Here is a 14,169-nt window from a genome sequence, read left to right as displayed (position 1 = left end):
GAGCAATAGTTTGGGTTTTTACTGGCCTCATACAACATATTTTACATAAATGTTTTTAAGGAAAAAACAATGGAGAACATTGTCGTATCCATTTTACATTCTAATTATACTATGTAGGTGTAGTAAGTCATAGCTATAAGTCATATCCTCACTAACACAAACTCTGCATATATACCATTGGAAACAGTATCAGGTTCAAAGCTATTCACAGTTTAGTGTTTGAACGATTATTCATTCCACATTAACGGCAGCTCTTTATAGTTCTCTGGAATAGTCATCAAACTGGCATCTTTAATACACATTTTATCAATTACTTATAGTATGCATTGCATATACATATCTATCTGTATATTATGAATCATTCAAAATTACATGTAGGTTCTAATGAAGCATATCTGTTGCATTCATGTGGTTAAGGCTATTTTTCTACAGTGTCTCATTGACACTGCTCTTCCATCACTGACCTTACCACACAGTGCATCGAAATAGTCAAGGCTTAGCACAGAACTTGCCACCCAATAGAGGTGCCATAGATGTATGCAAGGCAAATGTTAAATTCAAATTAACCAGATGCCCATTTTCTGAACATCCAGTGGTGTTTGAGTAGATAAGATGTACATAGCTACATTGTGAGGCTCTTTGTATAAACTCAGATGCATATTCATAAGGAAGGGTTGCAACTTGTTTATTACAATATAGACATTCTGAACTAATGTAAAGAATGTATCCATTTATCCTATTTTTCCTAAAAATGCGCTTTTCTCTTATACCTCCATCACATCCACAAATATTCCCGGTTGCTATATTTAACTCACAGAACCAGCAGTTCCAAAGTATTATGACTAACAAATAATTCTCTTTGAAAAACTATCCTGATAATTTAATATTCCAGCCTAGCACTTCAATAAGTGCTAATCTCTGCCTAATGCCAATCCAGGCTAGATTAGTGTCCCATCCTACTGCTTCCTTAATAGCCAGGGATCACTCTCCGTCACTGATCAGCACAGTTTCATAATTATCTTTGTGGATGTCCGTCTTCCCCAAGGTAGCACAGCTGCGCACAGGGACTCTGAGCTTTCTGTTGCATCCCAAGAGCTTGGCACAGTGCTTGACACAGAGTACACACTCTCAAAATGAGCCCTAAATACTTGTTTCAAGTTACAATACATATTCAGAAGACCCATGACAGCCCCCACTCGACTCTTGCTGTACAAACCTAAAAAATTATCTGAGAAAATAAGATCTATTTCAACATTTTATTGGCTTCTTTCAAAAAATATGCATTTTACCCTTTTTTAAAAAAAATTCATGGAATGTCCATTTCAATCTGCTTTTGTTCACACTGCAATCAGGAAATGAATTATCACAGAACCACTTGGGTCCCCTCCAGCTCAACTTTTTTCATGTTATAACTGTCGATAAATAGGTTTGTATATTTTAAAAATATTTTTGAACTGGCTCTCCCTTGAAGCTTTTTCCCAAATAAATTTATGCAAAGAAAAAAAAACCCTGAGTTGAAAACATTATAGTCAATTGTATGAATCATTTTGAAGGTGATATTAACATTCTTTTACTGTAGTACCCAATATAGAGCAAGGCAGATACACAGACAGTTTGTTAAAATGATGTTAAGAAAAATATATACATATGTCCATAATAGTTTTCCATGGATTGCCACTTTTAAGTGGATGGTAATTCTTATGATTTGTGGAGTGAAAATCTAAGATATTTATTAATTGTAATGAGGAAAAAGCAGTAAATATTATATTTGAAAGACTATTCTGACACAAAAACTACATATTCAAATCTACATTAAAAGACAGAAAAGTGATACATACTATTTGATGATGACCTAATTAACTACAGGCTACAGCCATACAGAGTAAATTAGTAAAACAGAGACATTTGAACCAGCTTAAAATTTCTCATTTAAAAATATCTATTCACTGGAAGAGCTGCAACCCGCTATTAGCTGTACCCCCATTAGAAATCTTCTTTGATCTCCTTCCACATTTGCATGCACATGTATACATAGGCTAGATGGGAAATGCAAATAGATCAGTAGACATGATAGCTTTCTTAAATTATATTTTGCAACCTATATGGAGACCTCCTCATGTGTATTCTCTTAGCAATTTAAATCAAATATAGATAGAAAATATATTTTAATTGAATTTAAAATGTATCATTTAAAATCTTCAAGGAGTCAGTATTTTAGAAATTAAATTAATATATTTGCAAACGTACATCAATGAAAACAGTCCAGCGTTCCCTCCATCCCTACTGCAAGCAAATGTCCCATTTATTTATATTGACCCAGTACTCATTTCATTATTATTTCCTTAGGTAAATAAAATAAGCCTTACTTACCATTTTCTCAATTGCCATATTTCATAATTTGTAAGCCACTAGTGAATAATGGTTCATTGTTGGTATTTTAAAATATGAGTCACAAAAGGCAACATTAACCCTATGGGACTATGACATATTTTTCAGTTTTCACATTTTTCACAACTTAGAAGGGCTACTGCCAAGCTAGCATTGGGGACTTCATTTTCAGCAATAATTTTCTAGAGTGACCAACACTATGGGGAAATCTGTGCTAACTGTTTAAAAAAAAAAAGGTCTACAACTGAGTTATTTGCAGTACTGTCATGCTAACATTCAACTCAATAAGACCCAAGAAATCTCTGGAGAGGACTCTGCTAATAGCTTCTGACTGACCTCCTTGCATCAGGCCCTGCTGCTGACTGGTTGCCCAGTGATGAAGACGGCAAATGAGGTGTGAAAGCAGGGATTTTTTTTAAAGGCTATGATTCTGACTCGTCAAAAGGAAAAAAAAAAAAAAAAAAAAGAAGGCGATGACTTATATAAGAGATATATATTTTTCTTGAATTCCCCCCTTCAAACTCTCCATCATGGGAACTTAAGCATGACCTAGAATATTAATTATGTCAGGTTGAGCAACGAGCAAATGTACCATTTGTTACCCAGTCACCCTTAGCGTTACATTAATATTTTGAACCCTTCCATATTTTGAACAATCTATCAGTTGGCTCTTTTATTCTCAGTTTTTATTCTTGTATTAAAGTATTATATGGAAATATAGTAGAAAAAGGCAATGGATTTGAAAACAAATGGATTTACTTGTTTACTTGTTATATGTCTACTGTTTTATTTCATAAAGGGGGATTTGAATGGACATTTCCAACTTACACACAGCGCTTTCTTTTGTAATTTCCTGGGGGAAGCTATAGTCTAATTTTTTTTCATCTCATTGTTACTGAGGTTAACGTAAATAAAGTTTCTGTAAAATACAAAGAAAATAAAACAGGATTGTATACACCTTTATTTCCCAAAGCACAATCACTAGAGTTTCGGTTTCATATTTTACCCTACTAGAAATAATAGCTTCTAATTATTAGGAAACAACTGATTTTAATAATGCAGAACTACTAAGAACACAGGACAGGTAGATGAATTCAAATCTTAATTTTGGAAATGATCGTTACAGCACCAACAGGAGTCACTGAGTGCCACAAAAAGCTTTTTACTGCCCCTGGATTCAGAATTTGTGAATATTTTGAGAGAAAACCAATTCTAAACAGAGAGCTGTCTAAAACATGTTTGGCTTTTTAATCTTAATTTTAAAAATGCCTGAAAAATGCTTTGGTACTTTTCAAGTACTAAAGAGTAATAAAGATCTCTGGTAACAAGAAAAGTAAAAGTGGGCCAGAGAACTGTGAATGAGATTATTTGCTAAGGCAGGGGCTGCTGAATCAACACTGACCAATGCTCTTCATCATAATGATCAGGACATACTAGTGCCAGGGGATTTATAAAAATCCCACTCAGCAAATAATTGCCCTGCTGTTAGGAGACAGTCAGAGTGTTAACACACTGTCACAGTCCAGTGTTTAGTAAGATATTCTACATTCAATTACTCTTGCTGAGAACTCAAAGGAAACACGGTCATTTCTCAGCTGCAACAGTTTTGCTTCTACATGCTTTTCAGACAATAGGCATACTAGCCCTCAGAGCTACCACCCCAGAAGGAACAGGAATTTCATGGCAATGTTAGGGACTTCAAAAGAATGTTTTTTTTTGTATTGGAACTTACCTATATAAAGCATGATTGGGGAGGGAAAAGAAACTCCTCAGTAAAAATGTTTTTTGTCTTTTTACAACTACTTCAGTTAAACTGTAGAAGTGCTAATGATTTCAGTCAAATTATAGAAAAGGTCAAGTTAAATATAGACCCCCAGGTGTAGCCGCTTCATTACGCTAGCAAATGTGTATTTTTATAAGTCATTTTGACATTCCATTCATTTTTAACCTATACAGAAATACTCTCATGACATGAAAGAAATTTAAATAAGATGTAATCTCTAAATATTAATTTAATTCAATAAATATTGAGCACTAGCTAACTTAGAAATACTTTGCTAGATCTAATGTGGGCACAGAGATGAATGAACAGTGATCCTCCTCTACCCCCACCTGCAAGAAGTGACCCCGTCCATCAAGCTGTTGCCAGTGGGTTAGAGGTGGGGGAGTTTAGGAATATTTGGAAAGTGATTACATCATTACCAGCCTGTAGTAAGCATCCTCTAATAACTGTAGTAAAATAAATAGATCCCATAGGCTATGATGGAGGCAAACATCATTTAGAAATCTGTGGGGAAAGTGTTTGACTGGTGCTCCAGAAATTTAAAAAAAATACAAGGAATAAAAGCTACTAAGTTAAAGAGAAGGTAAGACGTAATTTTTCTGGTAAAAGATAGACTCCTGCTCAGTGAAAGTGGTGTCAGCCGACTACAGCACAAGTTACAGTGAAGATGTACTCACAAAGGAGAATCAGGGCCAGCTCTATATGGCTGCATAGGTGTACTCAGTTTTATATAAAATGAGAATCCCCTGATTTTCACATTTTCCTTTAGAAGATAAACTCAAGAGAAAGTCTGAAACAAGACCCTATTGTTCATGAAACTTACAGAAACAGACTTCATGGAAACACATATAGAAAAGACAGTTTAAAGAGACAGAACAGGCATCATCAAAATCAGACTCAAATATGGCAGAGATTTAAATTCTCATACTGGGAATTAAAACAACTATGATCAATATGTTAAAGTGAATAAAGTAGGCAGCATGTAGGAACAGATGGGCAATGAAAGCAGAGTTAGAAATGCTAAGAAACAAAAGGAAATCAAATAGGTGGGAACTGAAATGAAGAACAACTTTAATAGGTTCATTTGTAGACTAGGCATGGCTGAAAAAAACAATCTCTGAGTTTGAGGATATGTCAAAAGAAACTTCTAAAATGGAAAAGCAAAGGAACAAAATTCTCATAAAAAGGCAACAGGGGCCCTCCCTGGTGGCTCAGCGGGTTAAAGCACAGCACTGAGAAGCTAAAGCCACTTCCACATGAGTTCGATTCCCGCCTGCCCTGGAGGAGACCACATGGCGTGGCAGACCTCTCCTGACCCGCCCGCTGCTCCCCTCAGCAGTGTACTTCCTCGATCTGCCTGTTCTGCTCCCCACTCTGTCTCTGGTGAAGCCTCTCGCCACCCCTGCACCTCTGGCCTGTACCCCAGTTCTGTATGCATAAATAAATAAATCTTAAAAAAAAAAAAAGGCAACAGGATGCCCAAGAGCTGAGACAACTACAAAAGATATAGCAGACATACGCATGGTGAGAATACCAGAAAGATAAGGAAGAGAGAAAGGAACAGAAGAAACATTCAAAATAATAATGATGAGGATTTCCCTAAAATTAATACCAGATATCAAATCATAGATTCATAGATCTAGGGTGCTCAGATATATATATAACACATGCCATAATATATAGCTAGATAGATAACATATAATATTATATATATATATATATATTACTGAAATCAGTGAAATTGAAAATAGAAAAATCAATGAAATCAAAACTTTTTTAATAAAAAATCAATAAAATTGTTAAACCTTTAGGCAGCTAACTAAGGAAAGAAAGAGAGGACATAAATTACTAATATCAGAAACAAGAGAAATAACATTATCACAGATACCATGGAGATGAAAAGGACAAAAAGGAATATTTTGAATAACTGTAGCCTCTAGACATGGATCAAATACATGACAGACTCAATCTGCCAAAATTCATACAAGAAGAAATAGAAAAGCTGAGTAGAACTATACCTACTAAAGAAGCTGATCACTAATAAGTAATCTTCAAAAAGAATAAAGCATCAGATCCAATAGCTGCATATAAAGGAAAGAAATTATACCATTTCTCTATACTCTCTTCTAGATGATAGAAGTAGATAAAATATGTCCTCATTTTATGTCTGCATTATCCTAATAACAAAATCAAACTAAACAAAAATCTCTCGTGAATGTAGATGCAAAAATCCTCAATAAATATTGAATCTAATAATGCACAAAGAGTATTATATATAATGACAAAGTAGGATTTATTTCAAGTGTGCAAGGTTGGTTCAACAACTTCTTTCATGGAAAATAAAATCAATTAGTACGTATCACATTAACAGGCTAAAAATGAGAAGTCATGTGATCATACATTTTGATCATATCACATGATCAAAAAGCACCAACAAAATCCATACCAACTCCTGATAAAAATGCCCTAGTAAATTAGGAAGACAAGGTAAAGCTTTAAGTTCATAAGTAATATCTATGGTATTATATTTAATGGTAAGAAGCTTGAAGTTTTCCCAATGAAGATAAGGAATATTTAACAAAGTCCCTTTCATTACATATTTTTGGGATCATACAGGAAGTGCTAACTAAGGTAGTAAGAAAAGGAAATAAAATATACATTGTTAGGAACGAAAGCACATAACTGCCTTTAATTTATAGTCACATGATCATTTATGCAGAACAACAAAGAATAGTCCAAACAAAACAATCCTCCTGGAACTAATGATGACAGCAAGGTTACAAGACACAAGGTTACTATATGAGTCAATCGCTTTCAATATATATTAAAGTTAGTCATTTTGTTATATGCCAATAATGAAAAAGTGAAAATTTAAATTAAATTTTTCTTTTACATTGATAAAACAGATATAAATTGACAAAATATGCACAAAACTCACTTGAAGAAAATTACAAACCTGTGATGAAGGAAAGCAAAGAACTCAATTAAAAGAGAGTTAATTTTCTGCCTATATTTAAGAACTGCCAAGATATGGGTTCTTTATAACTATATCCACAACTTGACACAATCCTAATTAAAATCCAGAGCAAGCTATCTTGTGGATATTTACAAGTTGAGAGGTAAAAGACCCATTTAGGCCCTCCCTGGTGGCGCAGCGGGTTAAAGCGCAGCACTGAGAATCTGAAGCCACTTCCGCATGAGTTCGATTCCCGCCTGCCGCCTGCCCCGGAGGAGTCCACATGGCGAGCCAGATCTCTCCTGGCCCGCCCGCTGCTTCCCTCAGCAGTGTACTTCGTCATTCTACCTGTTCTGCTCCCCACTCTGTCTCTGGTGAAGCCTCTCACCGCCCCTGAGCCTCTGGCCTGTACCCCAGTTCTGTATGAATAAATAAATAAATCTTTAAAAAAAAAAAAAAAAAAAAAAAAAAAAAAAAAAAAAAAAAAATTTAAAAAAAAAAAAAAAAAAAAAAAAAAAAAAAAAAAAAAAGACCCATTTAGTTAATCTAACATTAAAAGTGAACAAAAATTAAGTCAGAGAACTACTTCCAGATTTACTACAAAACTACAATAGTCAAGGAAGTGAGGTGTTGCTAAGAAAATATACAAAGATATCAATGGGACAGAAGAGAGAGCCAAGAACAGACCCACATCAATAATTTCAACTGACCTAGGCAAAAGAAACGAAAGCAACATAATGGGACAAAGATAGTATTTTCAACAATTGGTGTTGTAACAACTGGACATCCAAATGAAAAAAAAAAACAAAACAAAAAACAATGAACCTAGACAATGACATTATACCCTCAACAAAAAATGAACTCAAAATGGATCATAAAAATAAATATAAAATGCAAAACTATAAAACTCCTAGAAGATAACATAGAATAAAATCTAAGGTGATCTTAGTTATGGCAATAACTTGAGATACATTAACAAAGTAACAATCCATGAAAGAAATAAATTGGTAAACTGAACTTCATTAAAATCACCAACTTTGGGGCCTCCTTGGTGGCACAATGGGTTAGGTAGGACGCGGCACTGCAAGCTGCCCATAGCCACTTCAGTGCGAGTTCGATCCCCCGCCTGAAAGTGACCCACATGGTGTGGCAGACCTCTCCTCCGCTGTTCCCTTCAGCAGTGTACTTCTTTGATCTGTCTGTACTGCTCCCATTGTCTCGGGTGAAGCTCTCACCACTCCTGACCTCCGGCTTGTACTCAACTCCAGTTGTGTATGAATAAATAAATAAATCTTAAAAAAAAAAACCTGCCATTCAAAAAAAATTACCAACTTGTGTTCTATAAAAGAAATTGTCAAGAGAATGACAAAACAAGTCACAGACTCAGAAACATCTAGGAAAAGACTACTCCCCCAAATATATATCACACATTTAAAATTCAAAAATAAGAAAATAAATTACTAGATTAAAATTTGGAGCAATGACCTGAAAGGTTAGTTTACAAATAAGAGAGAGAGCTGGCAAATAGGAAAGAAGGAAAGAAGATGTCTAACATAGTGGACACCATTTCGAACAGGATAATGTAATTACAGAATGAGAGAGCACTATAAACCTACTAGAATGGTGAAAACAAACAATGCCAACACCATAAGCTTAGGATGTAGAGCAACAAGAACTCTGATTCATTACTGATGGAAATGCAAAATGGTACAGACACTTTAGAGGAGAATTTGCAGTTACAAATTACAATTGCTCTTGCTATACAATTCATCAATTGTACTCCATGATACTAAGGCAAATAAACTGAACACTTACATGCATGCACAAATCTGCACATAGATTGTTTATATCATCTTTATAGCTTCTAAAACTTGGAAGTAACAATGGATAAAGAATTTGTGGCATATTATTCAGTACTAAAAAGAAATAAACTATTCAGCAATGAAAATACATAGAAAAATCTCAAATATACATTACCAAGTGAAAGAAGCAATTTTGAGAAGCTCCAATTATAGGACATGCCATTTTCTTGAGCTCTATATACCTAACTTGCTACTTAACTCTGGCTACACGTTCAAAACAACTGGGGGACTTGGAAACTACTGATGTCTAAACTCTGCCCTAGACTAATTCGGTCAGGATCTTTGAAGCATATGTCTGGACATTAGTTTAGCTTACTTCCTTAAAGTTAATGTGCAGGTGTTGTTGAGAAGCCTGACTTATTGTCTGCCAGAAATGGGGTATATTAATAGTGAGATCAGATTAGCGATGCGTAAAGAGGGTGCTGGCTTCTTTTTCAGAGACAGGATATAAGAGCAGTGGAAACAGAAGAATAACACGAACAGAAAGCATCTATTTCGAGAGAAACAGAATTAAAAGACATGGATAATAGGTTAATTCTAAAGAGTAAAAGAGAAATTGGAGTCACAGAAAAGCTTTTGTTTAGAAACCAGCCAGAGATGAAAGAAAGAGGAGCAGTGTGTAGGAATATTAATATCTACTATGGAATTATTAGGATCGAACTTCCACAAGACATTCAGGTTGGAAGGCCCAGTGTGTAGTTGTCAGAAGAGGTCTGGAACTTAGGGAAGAGGTCATTGCTAGCGATTAGAGTGCGTTCTGATTAAAAACAGCTGATCGTATGAAAATGGATGGGGTCACGGAGGGGGGAAATGTAGACTGAGACATTTTTTCTAGGGAAAAAGGCTTAGCAGTGTGTAAATATAAGAAAAGAGTGGGAGAAGAGAAGTCCATGAAGGACATGCCAAAGAGCAAACAGCAAGGGAGGAGCAGCAGGACACAGGGGAGGAGAGAGAGGTCAGCGGTGTCTGATGCTGTGGAGGTGGAACAGCATGAGGACAGAGAAGGCACAACAGAATGGTAATTAGAAGGTGACAGGTGACCTCTGCTGAAGCAGATTCTGTTCTTGTGGCAGAAATCATATTTTAATTCACTAAATGTGATGAAAGAAAAAGAAGTGAAGACTCATTTGAGTCTCTCAAAATAAAGCAATACATGATGACTCAGAAGATCTTGGGAGAAGATGTTGGGACTGAAATAATCTCTCTTCTTCTTTTTCTTTTTCAGTCAGAACTTCTCTTTAAGAATAATGCATTTTGAAAGACTTTCTGGAAAGAGTCCATTTAAAAGACTTTCTAGGAAATCTTCCCCACCTCTTTATCTGTAAACATCAAGTCATTATTTTATCTGTGAGACTGGATAAAAAGTGACTGTTGTTTAGTTAATTTCTCTAGACACACTCCTTTCCCTAACCTGTAGCAAATATCACCAACCACCACCATTTTTCATTTTCCTCCTTCTCTATCCACTACCTTGGTGACTTCTCTAGATTTGGCTTTGATTCCTGCTTTTCCACTTGAAAAATCACTATAATTTCTATTGATTCTAATAACATATTAAATTGTAAATTATAAAATAATTATAAACCACTGAAATTGTCATTGCTAAGCATCTATATCCATACTGAAAGAATATTCTGAGGGTTAAGATGCCTGTTTTGAGCAGTACCATGAAGGAGGAGAGGGAATTTGATGTGGGGAAGGCCTTCTGAGAAAACAAAAGGTACAAAGGAAACTTTATACAATTTTAATAGTAAGGCACTATTATTAGCTCTATATAGTATCAGAGTAAACAAGATACATAAGAATTACTGAAGACTGAAATGAAAAAAAAATCAAACTATGGGAAAAAGCTGTGTTACAAAGCCCACAGGAGATTTCAAGATTAAAGGTATTTGATAAGTAGTAAACAAAACTTGAAGACACCCCATGGATTTAAAATTACATTAGTCTTGGTGACCTTATCAGGAGACATTTTTAGTGCAGCATTAGAAATAGATGCCCAAATTCCAGGATGATCCAAAAACTCCCTATTGCAACTCTTCAAATATACTATTTCCACACATTCTGAACTGGCTTATTATACATATGAACGAAGCCTGTGTATCTTAAGAGCAACAGGAGAAAAACAGTAAGACATGATTTCATAACCAGCAGCCTCCTAGAAAACTTCATGATAGACCTTTTCTCCTCTCTGGAAACCTAGTGTTTTCTTTCTTGGTTCTTCAACAGATGATTTGTTTTGAAAATTATTTCATCGTTTGTTTTTTAAAAAATGACTATCAAAACAATTTGTTGCTAAACGACACACTTAGTGTCACAGAAATAGTTAACTAAATGATTTTTTTCCCTCCTGGTAATTAAAGATGCCACAAACATCATCCCCAATGTTACATGGGGCTTGGTAAGAAACTGATTTCCCAAGTCTTTGAAGATTTTTTTGGGGGGGGCTAACAGGAAAAAGCCAGTTTAAGTTTTATCCAAGTATAGGACTGACCGCTCTGCGGAAGGATGCTGTGTTGCTGCATCTGGCTAGACAATGTCCAGATCTTGAAGACCACCTCATTTTCAGACAGATCATTGTGTTCCCAGTCTTGTTCTTTAGACCAATGGCTTTTGTATGGAAATTATCCATTAGTTCCTATTAGGTACAGATTATAACTGGTGCTTTATGATAACTGAACTGAGTAATTAGGTTTTGGCAATTTCTTCTATGCTATTCTCCAGTCAAATTTTTATTTTATCTTTTTTAGGTTGTGTTTGGCTTTCCTATTTTACTCTGATCTCTGTGATGGCAGGGAGCCCAGAAAATTCCAGTATGCTTCATAATTTTGTTATCTTTTATCACCATTTAAACTGTTAAGTCCCTCTTGAGGTAACATAATTTGACCACAAAAAAATAGGGAGAAATTAATTTGATCAAAAAATGTTGGGCAATATAATAATTTTGTTCAAAAAACCTGATCTGACCTAATGTGAACATTACTTGGTCTGTGAATTTTGGGTATACTATTGGGTTATTTCACAAGTCATTACGTGAAATTTTTTAAATTTTATTTTTCAAGTTTTGAGGAAACAGTACCTCCTTTGTACATTTTAATCCATAAATCACTTTCAGTTGATTATACTATCACTGAAATAAGGAATAGGCATGGACAACAACATAAATTTCTAGCAGAGTAGGAGCTAGTGGGATCAAGCAATCATTGACATACTTGTTTTTTGGTCAAATTGTTCATGCTCAAGTAATTTTCTGACAAGCTAATCACAGCCTATCTTTCATATTCTCTCTGCACTCATCCTCAACTACCCTGTTACCTTCCTCAGCGCTTCGGAGTCCCATGCCTGTACTGCTTTCATCCATGCTCTGTGAAACACCCTTCCTTCCTTCCAATGCTAAGCAACCTCCCATTCCCTTTAATTTTTCAATGAAGCAATTCTCTTCCTTTTTAACTATAATTGAAACTCCCAGCTCCTGTAAATAACACTTCCCTTGCGGCCTCAGATCAGACTGACCTCAGATGTGCATGATCTCAGCTCTCCATAGTCGCTTCCCAAATAGTCCTTATCTACTTTCTCACAATCTAAAGATCTCATCTTTGGCTTTCCTTAGTGTTTTACATGGCTGCACTGGTCATTCCCCATATTCAGGACAGCCTTTGGCACAAGCTCAATCTTCCTTTCTGCTGTGTGTTCTGGAATAATACTCCATCCACAGGTCCCAATAACATGGCTTCATAGTTCTTTGACTCCATCATCTCCACTGACCTTCACCTTTCCACAATGTCAGCCACACCCCATGTATCCCCATTATTCAGAACTGCTCAGTGTTAATGACTCAGGAATCTCAAACACAGACAGCTCACCCTCTTAACCACAATGCTCTAGTCCACTGGTTTTCTCATGCTTATTCTTGTTAACTAAATGATTCACTCCTTAAAGACCTCAAGTCCATGTCACCCTCATGTTTTTCTTGATTTGGTATTTCATTTTGCCTTCACATTTTCCCCTGAGTCACATGGTTGATTATCTTAATTATTCACATCCCCAACATCCATGATCCTGCCATAGTCACCTAGCCTTATGCCAAGCCAGAATCCATTCAATGGTAGCAGTACAGCTTCCAGATTAATAGCATGGGTTTGGGGTCAGAAAGTAAATCTGATTTGCCAACTCCACTTCTTATTACTTCTGGGATCTTCACCTGCATTGCTTAACATCTCTGTATCAAGTTTTTCTCTTCTGAAATAATGGAACTATGTCAATCAGTGAGTAAAAAGTAAATGTGTTAATATAGCTAAACTAGCTTAAACAATGTTTAACACAAAATAAGTACTCCATAAAAGCTAACTTTTTAAATAGAGGTAGAATCATGTATTTGTTGTGGAATGGGCACTGGAGCTAGACAATCTCGTACTAACATTGACTTTGGGCTCCTTACTTAGTGCTTTTCTGTCTCATCCATAAATTGGGGCTAATGACAGTCCACATATTGGGTGGTATATTAGCATTAATAGAGGTTATTCATGTAGGTAAAAGAATACTTGGCTCACAGTAAGTATTAAATAAGTGTTAGCAACTATAAGTACTATAATTCTGCATGCCTATAAGTTCACCATGATAATAACGGCTGGAATCAATCATATAACCAGGCAGATTGGACACATTACATATTTATGGACTTTGAACCTAGCTTTGCTAAACAGCACTCCCCCTCTGAATCTTCTCAGGATTATTTTAGAAGACCAACCAGAATACTGAGGCCCTCAAACATTAATTTCAACTTCCAACCTTTCACCTGTTTAAATCTGCAATTTTATTTCTTCACCACCTTCTTCCACCTTTTCAGGGCTCATAATTATTCAGTTATTTTAGCTATTGTATATGTTCAAGCTCTCTTCCCCAAGGCGCACCTTCATAAATATATACAAATTCCTACAATTCTGAAAACCTTCCTTGTCAAGCTTATAGATCTAATTAATGGGAAGGGCATAGTTCCCATTTCGCAGGCTTTTGCTGGACTCTTGGCCATTCACTACAGGGACAAAGGTAAGAGTCCTAGGTCTGAGGAATCAGGAAAGGAGGTGCGGTAGATCCCTCCTCCCATCTCTGAAGGTCAGCTTGTTAGGGGAAGCAAATATCCTTTGCTACCACTTGCATCAACAGTCATTAAGAATAGACAA

General features: G+C 35.7%; 1 protein-coding gene across 1 annotated transcript in view; it reads right to left on the bottom strand.

Moving 5' to 3' along the window:
* SPATA17 (spermatogenesis associated 17) overlaps positions 1 to 14,169 on the bottom strand; it is a 138,824-nt gene that overhangs the window by 53,132 nt on the left and 71,523 nt on the right. The window lies entirely within an intron of this gene.

This window comes from Condylura cristata, unplaced genomic scaffold (assembly GCF_000260355.1).
Source record: "Condylura cristata isolate star-nosed mole 26May11 unplaced genomic scaffold, ConCri1.0 scaffold00018, whole genome shotgun sequence".
Classification (NCBI taxonomy): Eukaryota; Metazoa; Chordata; class Mammalia; order Eulipotyphla; family Talpidae; genus Condylura; species Condylura cristata.
Note: the sequence above shows the minus strand (reverse complement) of the source record. Positions and strands in the feature narration are given on the sequence as shown.